The sequence below is a fragment of the Chrysochloris asiatica genome, unplaced genomic scaffold, assembly GCF_000296735.1.
Source record: "Chrysochloris asiatica unplaced genomic scaffold, ChrAsi1.0 scaffold00043, whole genome shotgun sequence".
Taxonomy (NCBI): domain Eukaryota; kingdom Metazoa; phylum Chordata; class Mammalia; order Afrosoricida; family Chrysochloridae; genus Chrysochloris; species Chrysochloris asiatica.
The window spans coordinates 20418995-20439259 of record NW_006408561.1 but is presented as its reverse complement, the minus strand read 5'-3'; the positions used below and the strand labels follow the sequence as shown (position 1 = coordinate 20439259).

General features: G+C 40.4%; 1 pseudogene; it reads right to left on the bottom strand.

The window, feature by feature from the left end:
• Positions 1–3986: 3986 nt before the first annotated feature.
• LOC102837689 lies at positions 3987–18540 on the bottom strand (annotated as a pseudogene).
• Between the last annotated feature and the right edge of the window lie 1725 nt (positions 18541–20265).

The following is a 20265-nucleotide window of genomic DNA, read 5'->3' as shown; positions in this document are numbered from 1 at the left end:
AAGCAGCTCCCATTGAGATCACAAATTGCCTTCCTAGTGCTAAAGGTAATGAATGGTTCTCATTTCATATCTAGCGTGACTTCTCAGCATTTGACACTCTTCCTCACTCCCTTCTCTGCTTGGAATGCTCTTGTCTTTTGCATTCTATTAAACCAAATTCTCTTAGATTCCCTTCTACCTCTCAGGCTGCTCCTTCTCAGTCTCCCTTTTTATACCTTTTCCTCTGCCCTTCTACATAACTCAGTGTCTTCAAGTCTATGACCTTAGCTACCTTCTTTTTTCCCATTTTGTGCTCTCCTTTTGTTGCTGTTGTTAAGTGCCTTTGAGTCACTTCTGACTCATAGCAACCCTGTATAGGATTTCCAAAGAGCAGCTGGTGAGTTTGAACTGTTGACGTTGTAGTTGAAAGCAACCTTGAGGTCCAGGCTTTATCCTACAATGCCACACGAGAACTCCCTAGGTGATTTTATTCATTCTTGTAGATAGCTTCATGCTGATGGCCCTTCGGTCTCTAGGTGGCTTTAATAGTGAATGATCAGCTGCTAATGGAATGCTTGGAAGTTCCAGTCTATCCCAAAGCACACACTTCCCCTTGCACCTCAGATACATAACAACTTTAATTTCTTTCTGGTTGCCTTTAGAACTGGGAAGGAGAAATCTTGGACTTGGCAGGCACTGAACTTGGAAACACATTCTAGCAGTTTTGTTGGTTCAGACAATCTTTGAGGCCAGTAACACTTCCAGCCCCAGGGAAACGTCTCTTCCAAACTTTTCCATCATTCCACAAGGGAGTTCTTTTTGCAAAAGTCTTTGGCTGTTTCTGAAACCTTTTCTCATTTTGTCTTTAAAAAAGTGTTTTGTGGTGTTGGAACATTGCGGGATCCTTTCCTCCCTCTTCACCCAGATGTTTCTGTTTCTCAGGATGTACACCTGTGAAGCTGGGTCACTTGGGAGAAATGTTGCGTTTTATTTACAGCAGAGAAGAGCGTGCTTTTCACATGTAAATGCTTAAAATGGTCATTTTGTTCTCAACAATAAGCCATGAGACTTACTTGAATATAATTTATGGAGATAGAAAAAGAAAATATTAATGTCAAAATAATTTGATTAATAGATATATTTAGAAGACCTGTTTCCGTTCCTTGGCAATATTCTAAGTGCTGGAAATACAGTGGAGTGGAGGGGGCAGAAAAAAAAAAAAATCTCCGCTTTATTTAGGGAAGAAGATGAAGAGATGGACAATATACAAAACAATAACAGCAACAAACAAGTATGCAAATACTCTGTTGAAATTGCCCTGAACTTTGAACAATCAATTTATACGCTGAGATGCCTGTTTTTCATCATGTAGGTCATATCCTTGCTTGGGTGACAGGATGTTTGCGAAGTCTCTAGCACAGTATCTGAAATATAGTAGGTAAGAGATAATATCAGTTCCTCTTCTTTTGAAGTGTTTGAGCTACCATTCCAATGAAAGTAATTTGATACTAAAAATAAGTGGTTTATGATTCTTTTAGCAAAAGTCATCACTTAACTTCATTCTAGAGAGACTTTTGGTACAGTCATATGGAATACACAATTCATATAATCAAAAATTACTGCTAGGCAGAATCTATTATAATAAATAATTTATAATAAATTCTAGTCTAGAATGTTTTATAATAAATATTTATTTAGCAGCAACTGTTTATAATGCACAGTGACAACACTGGGGATCTAGAAATTATAGAACCACCATACCTACTCTTTGTTATTGTTGTTGTGTGCTGTGGAGTTGGTTCCGACTCATAGCAACCTTGTACAGGGTTTCCAAGGCTGTAAATCTTTATGGGAGTAGAAAGTCTCATCTTTCTCCCACGGAATTGCTGGTAGTTTTGAATTGCTGTCCATGAGGTTCGCAGCCCGATTCATAACCACTATGCTACCAGGGCTACTTATACTTACTCTTAGGGGCAATTAAACAAGGGTAGCAGTACATCTAACATGAGGTAGTACAAGGCAGGATCCTGGTGTGGGACTGCTAACCACAAGGTCAACAGTTCAAACCCATCAACAAACCACTCCTTGGCAACCCAATACAAGGTCGCTATGAGTTGGAACCAGCTCAATGGCACTTAACAACAGCTGCAACAAGACAGGATCCAATAGACAAAAATATAAGCAAAGTGTTTGGGGGCATCAAATAATGAGAAGTTATTTTTGAATTTGGAGAGGAGTATATTAGTTTCCTAGATGTGCCATAGTAAAGTACTATAAACCAGGTGACATAACTACAGAAATGACATGCCACACAGTTTCTGAAAGCTGGAAGTCCAAAATCAAGGTGCTGGCATCATTAGTTCTTCCTGAGTGCTGTGTGTTTGATGTTCCTTGGTTTGTAGCTTCATCACTCCAACCCCTGCCTCCATGGAATTCCTCACATGGAATTCTCCTGGTGCTTCTGTGGCTCTTCTCTTCTTCTCATAAGAACATCTGTCTTGCTGGCTTAAGGTCTCGCCTTATTTCATCTTACCTTAACTAATTAATTCACAATGACTCTGTTTTCAATAAGATCACAGGTACCCAGAGATAGTACTTCAACATATCTGATGGGAGCTTCAACCCTTAATAGGGAGATAGGAAATAGAGAATCAGGAGAGGCTTCATTGGAGATAATTACTTATGAGGTAAGTTGTGCAGGGCTGAAGATAATTTGAAGGGTATCAGAGAGAGCCAGGGGATCCCATAGAACATGAGTTGTCCAGTTTCCCTGAAACACAGAGTACACAATGGTTTTGATGAGAGATGAGTCTGGAATGGAAGGGTCACTTGGATCCTAAGGTGAGTATCTTCAGTGGCAGGCTGAGCATCAGCATTTCACTGGTGGCACAGAGGTGTATTTTGAGATTTGTGAGCTGAGAAACAGTTTCTCACATAGTGTTGAGGCCCCTGGATGTAATGGAGAGAGGTAGGAGATATGAAGACTTATAGAAAGCAATTATAGTGATCCAGCTAGGAAGGAATAAAGATCACAGGCAGGAACTATGAGAATTGTAAAAAGGTTAGATTCTAGATACCAGAATGTCTCAATTAAATGCCATAATTTAACATTATCTTGTGTTACCATATTTATACTTTTTCCCTCACTTGAGTATAAACTGTCCTATCTCTTCCCTTTTTTGCTGTGTTCCTGATGCCTAAAATAGTTCCTGGCATACAGTTATTGTTGTTAGGTTCCATGAAGGCTATATCTACTTATAGTGACCCCATGCACAACAGAATGAAACACTGCCCAGCCCTGGACCAACCTCACAATTGTTGCCATGTTTGAGCGCATTGCTGCTGCCACTGTGCCAATCCATCTCCACTTTACCAAACATGATGTCCTTCTCCAGGGCCTCGTCCCTCCTTATAATATGTCTGAAGTATGAGAGATGACGGCTGACCATCCTGGTGTGTAGTAGGGCTTCAATAAATCTGATATGTATTCCATGAAGACTAACTACTGTGAGAATGGAATTGATCTGACTTCACATATGGCTGATGTGGAGCAGGTGGTGGCAGAGGTGTTAAGGTGCTGTGAAGACAGTTTCCAGTCTGGTCCTCAGAAAAATCTTACCACAAAACCAGGACGGGTTTCAGACAGCCCAACGTACTTCCTTTTGAACATTCATCAGGTCTTTTAGAGGGATGACTCTTTACAGAGACTTGTGTTGTGGCACACAGGTTATTTGATTTTTGTGTTGTCATTGTTCATTACATGTTTAATTTTATTGCCTTCTTTTTCTTTCTTTGTTTCTTTTCAAGTCATAAAGTTTTGTATTATTTTTATTTAGTGGGGTTTGTTTTTGTTTTTTTAAACTAAAACAATGCTTTTTAATGGGGACCAGACGTATGTTACAATTACATAGTTCAACACAAAAACCTGTGAAGTTTGAAAGCTGTAAAATAATCGAGGGTAACATTGGGTACAGAAAGAAAGTCTGCTCCAAATCCTAGGAGCCAAGCTAACACGGCCTCTCCTTGCGATCCTGTCTGTGCCCACCCCTGGAGTTCATCATACCAGAACGAAAACCACCCCTGTCCCCACCACCTCGGCCTCCTCAGAAGCCCCTGCGGTCATCTCCTCGGCCCCGGTAGCAGCCCCCGTCATACCCTTCTTGATCATCTCCATAGTTATACCCCATGTGAGAGTCTCCTGGTCTCCCTCCTGGGCCATCTGGTTGTGGGGTCTTACACTGGTTACATTCATTCCTCCAAGAGAAACTGTTCATATTCTCACAAGTAGGATTAGGGCACTTCCAATCCCCAGCTCGCTGTTGTCCACTACGAACTCCACTGGGGAATCCTCCTCGGCCGCTTCAACCGCTGCCACCACCTCCATAGCCCCCTTGGCCCATGGGCCCTTCTCGACCTCCGCCTTCACGTCCATTGCTGCCACCCAATCAAAGTCTGCTCTCTGTGTAGCAAAGGATACCTTGATGGGGTTCCGAGAGAATTCTTTACCATCAAGCCAGTCAATAGCTACGTTAGCAGAAGGTGGGTCATCAAACAAGATGGTTGCCTTTCCGGTCAGCTTGCCAGTTTCCCTGACTGTGTACAAATTAATCATGGGCTACCCTATTTTTTCTCTTAATAATTGTCAATCTGCTTAATCAGCCACTGACTCAATTGTAACGTTCTCGCCCAGGCCTTGCACAAAGATGGTGTTGTCTGAATTATCCTGTTCAGAGTCATGATGGGATCCTTGGTCCCGAAGGCTATATCAAATTTATCGAAGCCACCACAGTCACTTCTGTCCATGCTACCTCTGCCTCCACGACCTCTGGTCTCATAGCCCCATGGTCCTGCTGGTCTCCTTCGTCGCCTCTGTCATCCTGGTCCATAGTCACCTCCACCACCACTCATGGAGGACTGATCTTGGCCAGAGTTACTACCACCTCCTCCTCTGCCGTCCCCACTGTTGCTGTCCATAGCCCTGTCCGGTAGCTTTGGGTTGCTTGTTGGGTATAGTAGTTTGAAGCTATGTCTGTGAGCTTGCGCACAAGGTGACAAGCAACAAGATTCCAAAGCCACTGACCACCGATACCTCTAGATTATGTAGTGTTTTTAAGGGAGGGGCCCCCCTTTTAGCTTCTATTGGTAAATTATCAGGACTTTGGAAATATGTTCAGTGAATTGTAAGAGGTTTGTCTACCATTACTAAGAAAATAGTCCAGAAGATTGACTGCAAATTCCCACATGTAAAGAAAGTCTCTAGTTTGCATAAACACTACTTGTTGAAGATAATTAATAAATGGTATACCCACAGGGAGCTACAAGCTTCAGAAGAGGACATAGAAAAAGGAAAATCATTTCTGATGTCAGATGAATCTCCACTGAAAGCAGAGAATACCAGAAATATGCTGACATGTATTTTATTGACTATGCAGAGGCATTTGACTGTGTAGATCATGACAAACTATGGATAACATTGTGAGAATGGATATTCCAGAATACTTTGTTGTATTCTTGAATAATTTGTACATAGACCAACAGGCAGTCATTTGAACAGAACAAGGCAATACTGAATGGTTGAAGATCAATAAAGGTATGTGACAGAGTTGTATCCTTTTATCATATTGATTCAATCTGTATGCTGAGCAGATAATTTGAGAAACTGGATTATATGAAGAAGAATGTCACATCAGGATCAGTGAAAGGTTCATTACCAACCTGCAACTGTAGATTATACAACCTTGTTTGTTGAACAAGAAGAGGACTTGAAGTTCTTACTTATGAAGATCAAAGATTACTTAAGTATGAATTTCACTTGAATGTAAAGATAACAAAAATTGATTGGGAATCCTCATAACTGGACCAATAAATAATATCATGGTAAGTGGGAGAAAAGAATATTTCATTTCATTTGGATACCCAATTAACACTCATGGAAGCAGTAGTCAAGAAATCAAACAATATATTATATTAGGCAAATCTGCTGCAAAATACATCTTTAAAGGGCTAAGAAGCAAAGATGCCACTTTTTGGACTAAGGTGCACCTGACTCAAGACATGATAGTTTCAAACACCTCATATGTGTATGAAAAATAACGAAGACTAGAGAAGAATTGATGCATTTGAATGATGGTGTTGATGACGAATATTAAAAGGATCATGGACTGCCAGGGAAGGAACAAATCTGTTTTGGAAGAAGTACTGCCAGTTTGCTTCTTAAAAATGACGATGGCGAGACTTTGTCTGTGGTACTTTGAGCATGGTGTCAGGAAGAACCAGTCCCTGGAGAAAGGCATCATGTTTGGTAAAATGGAGTGTCAATAAATAAGGGTCAAAACCCCTAATGAGCTGAATTGACCCAGTGGTGGCAGCAATGGACTCAAACGTAATAATTATGAGGAAGACACATGACCGGGCAGTGTTTCATTCAGTTGTGCTTAGGGTATCTGTATGAGTCTGAAAAGACTCTATGGCACCTAACAACAGCACCAACAACTTCTAAGACTTGAAATAGCTTTTAAAAGACATGGTATATTTTCTCAATTACTATTATACTAGAATCAGAGAGAAGAGGACGGATTCCCAAATACAATATGGAAAGAAAGGGTAGGTCAGAATACGAAACTGCCTCAAAGAATGGAAAAAATATGTGACTTGAGGTTGATTTTAAAGAAGTGAACCCATAGCCTTTAGGAAAGTAAGCAATACTTTACAAAAGGGTTTCAGGTAGGCAAAATTTTGGAGTCAGGAATTGGGAAGAAAGAAGTGGTTCCATCTACTGTGAGAAGTAGACTTACTCCACATGGGATAAAATTTTCTCCATGGAGAAGATGGTACCTGCATTGCGAGGCTCCAGGAAAAGGAGCTAGTGGAGGGATGCTCTGCCTAGAGTCATTTCATGAAACATGGCAGTGGTGGTGACAGGAACAGCAGGGTTAGACAGGAAGTTCTGAAAGAAGCAGGTTTACCCAATTGGGAGCTGTACTAGGTGTGGGAGCAACTGTTCATACTGACTTGTACAACAGGAGAATTTATGATTCCTTCCTTATATCACATTGCATAATTCTGTGGGGCATCATGAACTGCAATTTCTGAAAATAGGGCTTTGCTCCAAGGGATGACAGTTAATAAACACTACTCTAGTCACCTTGCCAACCCTCCCCGTTGCACTACCCCTGGCTGGCACATCCTGTCCACTAGGAAGAGAAAAATCCTGGGAGTTGGTGTCAGTTGATTCTTTTTGCTCCAAGTGATAGAACTTCATCTTAATAGCTTCAACAAAAGAGGAGATTTACTGGATCATGTCCAAGCAGTCCAGGGTGGAACTGATCTCTGTTCCCATTTCTCGGCAATGCCTTCTTCTGTGTGTTAGTTTCATCATCTCTTATTGTTGGGTTTCTTCCATGCCATGTGATATCATGAAGGTAGGAAGGTGTGGGCCTGTGTGGGTGTGTGTGTGTGGAGTGTTGTAATATTTTCTTTGGCAGGCTCATCAGAACCATATGGAAAGGGAGGGAAAGGCCAATAGCTTCTAGGGACGAGGCATTGTTATCTTCTAGAGGGTGGATGATGTGAATACCACAAATAAAATGTCCATCAGAAGGCTGAAGTGAGGTTGTTGATGGACCATTAATTATCACATCTGTTAAACTGTATGCTAAAAATTATTTCCTTAAAACTTTTTTTTTTCTTCCTTATTGAAGTAATTCCATTGTATTCTTAAAGAAATCTGACATGAAAATCTTCCTTCAAGGTTGATTTACAACCTTAATTAATATGGATTTGTGAGTTATTATACAATTCTTTTAGAGATGAGTATTACTGGATTAGTCTGTAATGAGTATTTTATAGAGAAAGTCTATAAAATGTGGTGTGTGTTTTCAGTCTTTGTCATCTGGTTCTAGTCTCTGTTTGGCAACAAGGTTTTTATACGTGGCTCTGTTAATGCAGCCAAAAATCTCCCATATTCTACAATTTGAGATTCTTTTAGAAGATTTAGTTAGAGGCTTAAGCTTATATAGTACATGTTGCTGGATTAAGCATCTAAAGTGAGAGTCTCATGGGTCCAAAATATCTCTTGTACCCACACATTTCCTGGTAGGCCAAACTCCACAAAATAAACATAGATGACCTCTTGTCCATCCAGTCTTCCGGAAAGTTTAAAAATGATGCAACCTTTTGGCAATACAACATGACACATTGCTTTACTTGTGCAGAGTATGAACTTCCTTCATTCTGCACAACAACAGACAATCAAACAAGCCCTTTCAATAGCACTGTCCCAATTCTGAAACCAAATCTCATCAATTGTAATGAGACCAGACATTAAATAAACCGTCTTAGCTTGAGAGAGAACGAGCCAGCAAGTGACAACAGGGAAGTCTGCTGGTTGCTTCATAGTGACATCCAAGACATTTGAGAGCATAGGAGCTGGGTTTTCTGTCAATACCTTGGTTTCCTTTCCTTTCTTTATTCCCCCTGCGTGCAGTAATAACAATGTCTGGAATCAATATAAGGCTCTTCTGAGAGGCTCTGAGTGCTTTCCCACACGTGGAGCTGGCCAGCTTGTCTCTTTTCCTTTGTGGGAGAGCATTAGCTGTGAGATTTCCCACTGCTCTCCTGCCTGGCCCATTTGTCTCTCTACCACCAACGCTGGTTTCAACTCGGTTTCTCTTCCTGGGATGGCTTCTCCTTCTTTCTGCTTTGCTTGACCTGTCCAAACTTGCCTCTAAAGGCTTACATTAATTTTTTTTTAATTGTGAAATAATTTACATAACATAAAATTTACTCTTTTAAGGTGCACAATTGAGTGGCTTTTAGTACATTTACAGTGTTGTGCAAACATCACCATTTTCTCATTCCTGGACATGTCCATCACCCCAAAAAGGAACTTTGTCCCCATTAGTACTTACTCCTTTTTCCCCTCCTCTGAGCAACTTTCTGTTTCTATGGATTTGCCTATTCTTGACATTTCACACAAATGGGGTCATACCACATGTGGCCTTTTGTGACTGACTTACTTCACTGAATATAATATTTTCAGGGTTTCATACATATTGTACTTCATTTTTATGGCTGAATAACATTGTGTTCTATGGATATGCCACATTTTATTTATTTACCAGTCAATGGACATTTATGTTCCATTTTTTGGCTATTAGAAAGCATGCTGCCAAGAGTGATTCTTTTTTTGGGGGCATGTCATTTCTTTTGGGTGTATCCCTAGGTGTGGAATTGCTGGGCCATTAGTAATTCTATTTTCAACTTTTTGAGGAACTGCCAAACCATTTTTCACAGTGGATGTTCCATTTTACATTCTTATCCGCTATGTATGAGGGTTTTGATTTCTTTGTGTTCTTGCAAATACTTGTTACATTTTGTTTTATTTAATTAAAATTGTTTTTAAAATTATAAGGGGCATCTTCAATATTTTTTTCTCTTGTGAACTCATCTCATTCCTTTATTTCCAATTAAGACAGAAGGCTTTTCTGCTCTGCTGTAATAAGAATTCATGTTGTTAAGGGCCATGGAGTCAGTTCCAATGCCTAGTAACCCTGGATAGTGTTTCGGGGACTTCTGGTGTGGCTCTCTAAGATCAGCACTGGACTGCGAACCAGAAGGTTGGCAGCTCAAACCCACCAGCTGCTCCTCAGAAACCCTATACTACGAGTCAAAACCATCCTGATAGCATTCAATAACAATAACAATAGGGTTCCTGAGGCTGTAAATCTTGTGGAAGCAGAAAGCCCCATCTTTCTCCTGCAAGAATACGTTCTACAGAGTAGACAGGAATAGGCAACTTGGACATTGGCTACCCAAAATGGGGGGGGGGGGGGGGTAAAAAGGCAAGAAGTGACTAGCTTACAAGCTTTCAAGAGGGAACCTAGATCCAGAGGGTGTGGGGGAAGGTAGAATCTCCAGTGAGTAGTATCTAATCTGTCTAGGTGGGGCTGATGAAATGAAACGCAGATAGGTCTCTTGTGATACAATGGTGAATAATTGTTATCAGGACTGCTTGTGAGGGTTGGGAATGTAAAGATAGATGTTTTATAGCAAGGAGGGGAGTGATTAACTTTTCAGTCTCAGAGCTGAGGTCCCTGGGACCATCAAGGGAGAAGAGCAGAGAGCAGAACCCTACCCAGAGAAGTAGTGATGCCAGAGATGGAGGCAGAGATGATGACATGGAGAGATGGAGCAGTTGGGGACTTTAGACACAGATAGGGAGAGGGGCTGTGTGCTGATGACCGGGGTGCAGGCTTGTAGTGTATACCCTTTGGTTGGTTGATGATGCATGGAGGGGATTGTAACCATGGCGATGAAACGATATACAATAGAATGAATATAAAACTGATGTTCTCCCATGTAAACTATCACATAGTTCACAATAAAACATTAAAAAAAAAGAATACATGCACGTAGTGTAAAAATGATAAGAATTCCACTTTTTGCATGATCTCTCTAAACCCTCTTATCTTTGAGAACTCTGTTTTTATCTGACCATTTTACAAACAAGGAGAGAATAAGTTGTCCACAATTATACACCCACAAGAACTAAAGGTGTGATTGACTCCTAGTTATATTTGACCCCAAACTATCAAACTTTCAACAAATAGAAGCTACCACTATGGATGGGGTCCTGGTGTGGCACTGTGGGTTAATGTGCAGGACTGCAAAGTTGGTTGGAACCATGAGGCTGGTGGTTCAATCTCACCAACCGCTATTCAGACACTCTATACAGGGTTTCTATGGGTTGAAACCAACTTGATGGTACTTAACAACGACAGCAACAGCAACCACTATGGAAATCTCTTTTTAAAAATGTGGCCATGCTGTTCCATTAGAACTAGTAACATTTCATTCTAAGGATTTGATGGAATTGTATCCGTGGTTTACCGTGGTTTACTCAAGAGGATTTCTACAAAGTTACAGTCAATAGTTCTCATTTTTTTTTCATTTGGACGGATCTTAACAAAATAAAACATAATTTTCCCTGCTCTTAAAACTTACATCATATCCTGCATCTAAAGTCCTGCAAAGTGCCAGCCCCATCAAAGACACATACCAATCCTATCATGCAAATGGGAGCATTGGTTATACCTTCGAATATTACCTTGAAGATGATTTGGGATTCATTCAATGCATATGTATTTACTTGTCACAGAGGCATTCTATTCCTTCTCTTTTCCCCCTCGCACCTGAGAGGATTCCATGTGCACCTTCACTGCTATGTCAACAATCCCCTTCTGTCCTCATATTTCTTTTTCATCACTCACTATCCCTAATGATGATATTCCTGGATGTCCCCTGACACCTGGATCTAAGCTTTAAGATTTGCTAAAGGGGTCATTTCTTTTTATTTAGAAATAATTTACATAACATAAAATGTACCCTTTAAAAGTGTAGGATTCAGTGTGTGTTTTGTTTTGTTTTGTTTTTAGCACATATACAGTGTTGTGCAACTATTACTGCTATTTCATTCTGGAACATTTTCAAGTTTCTTAATTTCTTCATGCCTCCCTTTTCTTATCTGTAGAATGGTAACAATAAAGCCTACTTTATATCATCATTAATGTGAGATAATTGTAAGTTATGTCTGTCAATCTTGTTGTTGTTAAGTGCCATTGAGTTAGTTCCAACTCATAACAACCCTGCACAGGAGTTTTGGAAGCGGTTGGCATGTTTGAACAGTCGATCTTGTGATTAGTGGTCTAGTGTTTATCCTACAGCACTATACCAGAACTCCATGTTTATAGATTGTTGCTGTTGTTATACGTCATCAGGTCAGTACTGACCCATAGTGACCCTATGTACAACAGAACGAAACACTGCCCAATCCTGGGCCAACCTCACTATTGTTGACACACTTAAGCCATTGATGTTGCCACTTGGCCAATCCATCTCACTGGGGGTCTTCCTCTTTTTCTCTGACCCTCCACCTTACCAAACATGCTATACTTCTCCAGTTACTGGTCCCTCCTGACAATATGTCCAAAGTATGAGAGACAAAGTTTGGCCATCCTGGCCACCAAGGAGCACTCTGGCTGCACTTCTTCCAACACAGATGTGTTGGTTCTTTTGGCAGCCATGGCACTTTCAATATTCTCCTCCACCACCATAACTCAAATGCATCAATTCTTCTATGCTTTTCGTTATTCACTGTCCAGCTTTCACATGCATATGAGGCTATTGAAAATACCATGGCTTGGGTCAGGAACCTTTCCTTAGTCCTCAAACTGACATCTTTGCTCTTCAATACTTTAAAAAGGTCCTGTGCAGCAGATTTGACTAATGCAATATATCATATAGATACATACACATAAATATCTGAATCCTCAAGATGGTAATGAAATGAAATAAAAGCAAATTTTGCAGTAGAGAGACTGTTTCAATTGTTTGACCATGGAACCCCAGCCCCCATATTATTGAAAAAGAATTTCTGTAAAGTACTCAAGAGTTAGTACAATCTACATCTCTTCATCCCTTCTTCTTTTGTCCCTTTTGTGAGGCCTTCTCAAAGGATGTAATCACTTCCTTCTCCTACTTGTCTGGCTTTGAATTCCAGCTCCATTATGTACATCCATACAATCTTGGGTAAGTTTTTTTTTTTCTTTTATCTTCTCTATTTTAGTTTCCTCATACATAAAATAAGGATAGTAATAATACCAACCTCATAGGGTTGTTGAGAGAATTGAGGTAACATCGGTACAAAGTTAACATCGGTACAAAACACTTAGGAACCTGTACCTGGTGCAATATATGTACTCAATAAATGTCAGCTATTATTATTGCTGGGTTATTGCTCTTTTTATTATTTATTATGTACTACAAGTGCTAATTCATACATTCCTGAGTCTACCTGATTTTGTATGCTTGTATGAGTTATGGTGTTGGAGGAGAATATTGAAAGTCCCATGACTGCCAAAAGAACCAACACATCTGTGTTTGAAGAAGTGAAGCCAGAGTGCTCCTTGGTGGCCAGGATGGCCAAACTTTGTCTCTCATACTTTGGACATATTGTCAGGAGGGACCAGTCTTTGCAAAAGGATATCCTGTTTGGTAAGGTGGAGGGTCAGAAAAAAAGAGGAAGACCCCAGCGAGATGGATTGGCCAAGTGGCAGCATCAATGGGCTTAAGTGTGTCAACAATAGTGAGGTTGGCCCAGGATTGGGCAGTGTTCCATTCTGTTGTTCAGAGGGTTGCTATGAGTAGGTACCAACTCAATGTCACCTAACAACAACAACATGTGTTGTTGTTATTGAGTGCCATTGAGTTGGTTCTGAATCAGTGGTTTCAAAGGAGGGGCTGTGGGTTTGAACGGCCTACCTGTGGTTAGCAGTCCAGAGCTTATCCATGTATGCATGTATACATGTATTTTTGCTAAATGAAATTGGAATCCATTTTCATTTCATTTTTTGTTAAATGAAATTAGAACTAATAAATTTTAAACTGTACTGCCGAGTACCCTTGTTCCTTTCTTCCTCGCCTTTTGTCCCCCTGTGAAATCTTCCCAGAAGGAGTTAGTCATTTCCACCCTTTAACACTGTGCATGTGCTCCTGTCATTGCACTTTGGATGCTGGCTTGTCATTTATTTGTTTACATGCCTGCCTACTTCATGAAGGCAAGGTCCATCTCTTAATTATCTTTGTATCTTCACTGTGATAGTAAAGACCGAAAAGATGTCTAACCAATGTTTATTGATTTGAACACCTGTCACCAACCTCTTAGACATGTGCACATGATTGAGAACCCTAGGTGAAGACAAGAACACATGTTTCTTTGAGTCAGGGAAGAAGAGAAACAAACTCATCAGCTCTCAATGCTTTTTGGGAAGACAATCCAACACATACAAATATTATTAATAAAAGTTCAGTGTGCACTTTGAGTGGCTACTCGTTCTCACTAAATGAATCTGCTGATGGGGATAAGCCAACTTCTTTGAGTGGTCAAATATCAATATAGCTTTAAAATGGTGGTCTATGCCATCTTGGTGGCATAATATTTTTGAGGAATAATTTTTAGATTAATTAGTTCTTTAAAAAAATTCTTTTCTTTCCATAAAGACTTTATTTTCATCTCATGCTTTGAGTCAGCAGCAGAAGAGTATTTATTCTGGTTCTGGGTAATATTGGGAGACAACTGTGTTGGGCTTTGTACCTTCTTTCATTTTGTGTTGACAGTTCCTTTTATGTTTACATGCCCTTCTCTGTACACTGGTCCATGTCCTAATCCATTTCTGTTTCCAACCTCTGCCTTTCCCCCTGTCCATTTTGTATTTGATACCAAATATTAGATAGCTGTGCTGTTTCTGTGGATTGATGAAACAGTCCTGTAAAAAATGGCATTTCATGGGGGCACAGTGATGCTCTTCAGTTCACACAAGAAGGAGAAAAATGAACCCAGATTTCCTGACCTATGGCTCCCATTAGTTTTCATTCTCATAGGCTTTTTTATTTTTTATTTTTATGGTTCTTATTGTTACAGTTTCATGTGTTAATTCTCTCTGCCTCCCAATTATTGTCAGAAGGGACCAATCCCTAGAGAAGGGCATCATGATCAGTAAAGTGAAGGGTGGGACATAAAGAGGGAGACCCCAATGAGATGGATTGGCATAGTGGCAGCAGCAATGGGCTCAAGCATAGCAATGATTGTGAGGTCAACACAGGACTGGGAAGTGTTTCATTCTGTTGTGCATATGGTTGCTATGAGTTGGTACCAACTCGGCACCTAACAACAACAAACAAGGCCTCCAATAGCTTAGCATGTAGAAAGACATAAAACTTTCTCTTTTCACAAGACATTAGAGGCAATGGAAATTGTGAAGAAAGTGTGAAGAACCTTAAAGCTTCTTCAAACCCAAAAGGCAAATACCCACAGGAAAGGATAGGCTCCTTCCCTACTGAGGGTGAACACAGTCTGTGTAAGTAGGTTGTTCTCTGTCCATTCCTGAGACTCTGGCAGGTGGTGATCTCATCATGCTGAGCAAGTGTGGTCATTACTGAAAGGGCAGACGTGTCCCTGGGGAGTAGGCGATGGGGCCAGGTTGTGGGGAGGGTGATTCAGCAGGTAACACCGATTCCTTTCAAGTCACCCTGCAGAAACACCCTTCAGACTCACCCTCTTAGACAAGTTTCAAAGGAGAGAGACCAAAGTCCTTGTTGTGCACACGCTTTCCTTCAGATTAATGTTTGATTCTTGCCTTTAGGAGAAGCGTCTTGTATCTTGATTCAGATAAATTAGAAAATTCCTTATGGATTTGATCATTGCAATATTATTTCCGTTTCTTCTTTTTCTTTTTAATGAAAAGGATTGGCTATGAGCACATCCCAAGTTTATTTTGGCTCTTGATAACTTGTTGATGGACTGCACGTTGAGGAACCTAACCTGTGGCAAGTGTTGATATGTGTTTGCTAAGGGAAGGGAATGAAGGAAGGGAAAAATGTGAAGAAATCTCTTTTTGAACTTCCTCATTCTATTCAGAGTTTAATAAGTGAAACATTAAATATAACTATTGATGTCTGAAAGCTTGCAATAAATATGACTAATTTGAAATAAATTGATTTCTTTTTGCTTTCAGGTAGACACTTTAATCACAAGAACTGTAATGTTAAGTAGTTTCTTTTTCATTCTCAGTGAATATTTTAAAAAGAACATTTACAAGCAAATTATATGGATATCGTTCCTCTTCTCAGCCTATGAGAAGTCAGACCACAAAGGCACAAAGCCAGTCTTATTACTTTTAACCTTTGGGAAAAGCAACACCATTGACCGTTCAGAGTTACTTGGTAGAAAACACAACAAATATCTATGGCTGTAAATGCCTCTGCTAGATATCGTGCCCAGACACATACCAAGATGTTCTTTGGACTCTGCTATGGAGACAGCTTGGATATTAATGACATGGGCTGAAAGGGACAAAGAAAAGGTAACAGGGGCTGCCTCCTGCTGACACTTTGCAACGATTTGTTAGGAGCTTTTCTCTGTGGCACTGAGGCAGACTAGTCATTGCATACTCACTAGGGTCTTTTCTGGGAAACCCTCAGGTGTGATTGGAACCTCACTAGGTAGTGGGAGAGGTCACCTGGTACCAGTTACTCCCAGTACTCCCCGCCTTAGATGTTGATGAGAGAGGTGAGGTTTGGTGCCTAGCTAAACCTTCCCTATGCTTCCCAAGAGAGACCTCCAGCTCCTGTCACCCCCTCTGCCTTAAAATCAACTTTGAGCTTTCATTTACCCAGAAGATAAAGTCTAAATGATTTAGAGGAGCACACAAGACTTCAGAAATTGGCTCCAACTTTCCCTTCCACTCTCATTTCTTGACACCCTTATTTCTCTCTTGCCACAAGGACCTTACCCAGTAGCCATTACAACCCTGTCTCCAGCTCACCAAATGCCAGACACACGGACTCTCTTCTCCACTGCAAATGTCTGACAAACAACACCCTGGGGACCCCTTCAACTTGTAGCCATCTCCCTGCTCCTTTCTGCATTTGTTTAAAATTTTGGTTGTGAATCTTATCTAGAGTGGGGTTTATCACTTACACCTCTGTACCTTCCATAAGACGATGAACTCCTTGAAGGCAAGGGCTGCATTCCATATCTCCCTAAATTCCCATTTCCCACACAGGCTCTGGCAAGTTCAGACTTACTTTGTGGCAAAACGTAAAGTCTTGCATTGTACTCATAAGCAATCTGTTCCTGTCCTGAGGCCAAATAACTTGGAAATGGCATGATCCTGAAAGATAACAATGGGAGATCCAGGCCAGGACTGTCAGCACACCTGTACACTCTGCTTGGGAATTCCTCTCCCTAGAAGACTCGGAGCTAACTAAGGTCAAATTAATTTCCCTACTGCCTTTGTCAAGCCAAATAAGAAGGTAATAGTGTGATCAGAGAGGGCTGATGTGGGAGTCAATACAATTGGATTCTAGACCTAGCTCTAATACTAACTAGCCATGCATCTTTGGAGAGATTACATGACCTCTCTGACCCTTGGTTTCTTTATGTATAAAATTGAGAATTTGGACTTTTGGTGTGTTGTTCTAGGATCAGCACTGGACTGTGTAACACAAGGTTAGCAGTTTAAATCCACCAGCTGCTCCTCAGAAACCCTACACAGGTTTGCTATGAGTCGGAACTGACTCGATGGCACTTAACAACAACAATATCCATAGTCTGCTGTGAGACAAAAGTTTGCAGGAATTTGAGGAAAATGCAAGAGGAAAAGGAACTGGGTGATCCAGTTTTCTGGACACAGGATGGTTGTAAAAGTATCCAGAACAGATAGGTATACAGCAGGCAAACAAGAGATGAGTGGTTCATTTCTCTCTGATCCGTACCCCTCTGGGTAGTAAAGAATCAATCTTGTCCTATTTGCTCTATTCCCTAGATTTAGAGCTTCATCTCCCATGTGGAAGTAAGCACAGAAAAGTAAATGCCTCACTAACAGGGGCCCAAGCTGAGCTCCAAGCTGAGCTGAAAGAGAAAGAATGCTGTGTGTGTTGTTTTAGGGTAGCTCACTCCATAGGCATGTTTTCCAACTCTCAGGAAACCCAGGAGATGTCGTTTGTCACCTACCCTTCCCTCCCTTTCACTCTTCTTTCTTTCCTTGCCTTGCTGAAACTTGCCTTGTCCAACTTGCTAACCTTCCCTCACCTCCTCTCTCCTATCCTGCATTGGCTGCTTTATAAGGGACATTTTATTCTGATGTTTACTTAGAAATGTTAGTACTACAAAATCTGGCATGCTTGAAGAGGCCTCTGAGTGAGGGTGTAGGACTGAGTCTTCCTGCTTGAAGATTTGGGGAGTGTCAAACTGTGATGGCACCTTTGAAAGGAAGCCACTAAGGTAAACTCTCTCTCTCTTTTTTTTTCCAGCTCATAAATCCTCCTTGTGAAACTGACATAATAGATGCTGTATAAGAACTCTGCTGAATTCTCTCCTCTGGAATCTTTGGGGCGCCCGACATAACCCTCACCCCCTGCACTGCGGAGGGCAGAGAGGACTCCCTCTGTGTGCTCCATCACAATTTTCCACTGAATCTGGGTTTTGGCTGCTTTTTGAATGGAGGATTGTTTGACTGTAGCCAGTGGCCAGCAATGCTGCCAGTTCCAACACTTAAAAAATACAGTACGGCTTTTAAAGTAGTGTAGCAGGGCGTTGAAGCAAGGATGCAGGGGTTCCTTGTCAAACACACTTCCCATCTGTCCTGGCTTTCCTCAGAGGGGAGGGCTAAAGCTTCCCAAAGCAGCAAAACAGTCCCCCAACCTCTACCTCCCAACCAACAAGATCAGGAAAGAGGCTTGCTCCAGATATGAGCTCTTAAACAGATAATTTATTAAGTAGATTCTAAGTGATAGTTTCTTTTCCATTTACTCACTTACAAAGTTGACATTTAAAGATGAACTACTGCCACATAGTGCGGATACCATCCAGGGTATGCACTCCAATGTCAGCGCTGTGCGGAAGCAGTCATCTCGGAGACTGCAAGGACGGCTCCATTCTTCAAGAACTGGCATCACAATTATACCCATAAATCGCTCCACTGAGATGGCATGAAATTTCATGGTTAAATATTCATCCTTTAATTATTGGGAAAAAATACATTAATGAACCATTATTGAAGTATTTTCCATATGGAGTCAAGTAGGAATACCTGAAGAGTTAGTCTTTTCTGTACTTGCAATGAAACAATTTCATTGTTTGCTGAAGTAGGAACATTTTTATACAAAGCACTGAAATGATTCAGCTTCTTGAGTGATTTGACCAATACCGTATAAAACTCTTGCTAAAAAAGCCAAATTACTATTGGCTAGCTTCAAAATTCCATGGGAGTGCTTCAATACAAAGAAAATGGAGATTCCCTAAAACTGACTGATTTGGTTTTTATAGGTGATAGGTAGAGGGTGAAATGGGATGGCCTTTGAATATTGATCCAGATGATGGATTTTTGTTTAAAAAAACAACCACAAGACACTTTTCTTTTCATGTCTTCATGCAATGCTGAAGAAGGGGTCTCCACATACCCACAGCCTACGTTTTCCTGGCCCCTCTGATAGCATCCATCTGTCCTGAAATGGATTAACTTTAACATCGCAATGTTTCTTCTGCCATCTTCAGAGCAAAGGAAAGAAAAGACAGAAACAACAACCATCCTGGCTTTCCCGATGAACCCAAATGTACCTTCTAGTATCCAGAGGGGTAAGGGTGAAGGCATCAGAGACATTGTCAAGAATGGGGTCTCATAAAGGCAAAATTACAATACTGCAAATACACCCCCTTGAAAAAAAGTTGCATTTTCCCCATTGTTCTAAGTATTCTGTAAGGTAGGAAGATGGGGAATAAATATCAATGCATCTGCAAAGGAAATAAACCCTCACATCTTCTGATTTGGTGGTCTAATCAAAGAGACCACACATCTTATTTATCAAATAAGCAGTGTCTTTTGGCCCTTTTACAAAACCACCCCCTGCTGCTTGAAGGAATGAGTCAGAGGCATCACATTTACTGGGAGAATAACAAATTGATGGAAGTGATTTACCATTTTCTGCTTTTATCACATTAGAAAGGGCAGTGATTACACATAAGATCTAATTCTTATTGCTTTATTGATCACGTCAGAAAGCTGACCATGTTAGTCCTAAAGAAATGGTGCTTCATTCTCAGATTCTCAAAATAAGTAGGCCAGAATTACTTAATCAAATCTATAGTAGGAAGTCCAGAGCTGAACAATGCACTAGCTGGTGTGCTTTAACTTCACTGTCTCCATGGTAACAAGCAAGAACACAGTAAGAAAAATATGAGCCATTTGTCTTAATGGTAGTAATTTGCCAAATTTTATGTAGTCTGATTAGTTTTGAGATTAGTGATAGTTTATGGTATTTCAGGTGATTAAAATACTTTCATAGGAATTCTCATGCAAAAAAGTCTATTATATTTATTGACTTTGATGTAATTGAATGCTTATATTTTTAGAGTAAACCAGTTGTGAAGTGAAAACTACTAACTTGCATAAATTAAAGTGATAAGCATTTCAATAAAGGCTGTTTTGGTAAGAAGCCAAAACAGTGGTTTAAAAAGTGAACATTTTAGTCCAGCTGGTTGCTTGACATCATGTGGACTCATTTCTTAAAAATATGGAAATGTCTTTTTAATTAAAGAATTTTTTTTTTCTGATTTTAGGCAAATCATACAAGTATATGCAGGCTCTGTATTCAGGGACTAAACTAGAATCAACAAAGGGTAAAAATACGGGAATAAAGGGGGTGTTAAAAGTGACACTCTCGAATACT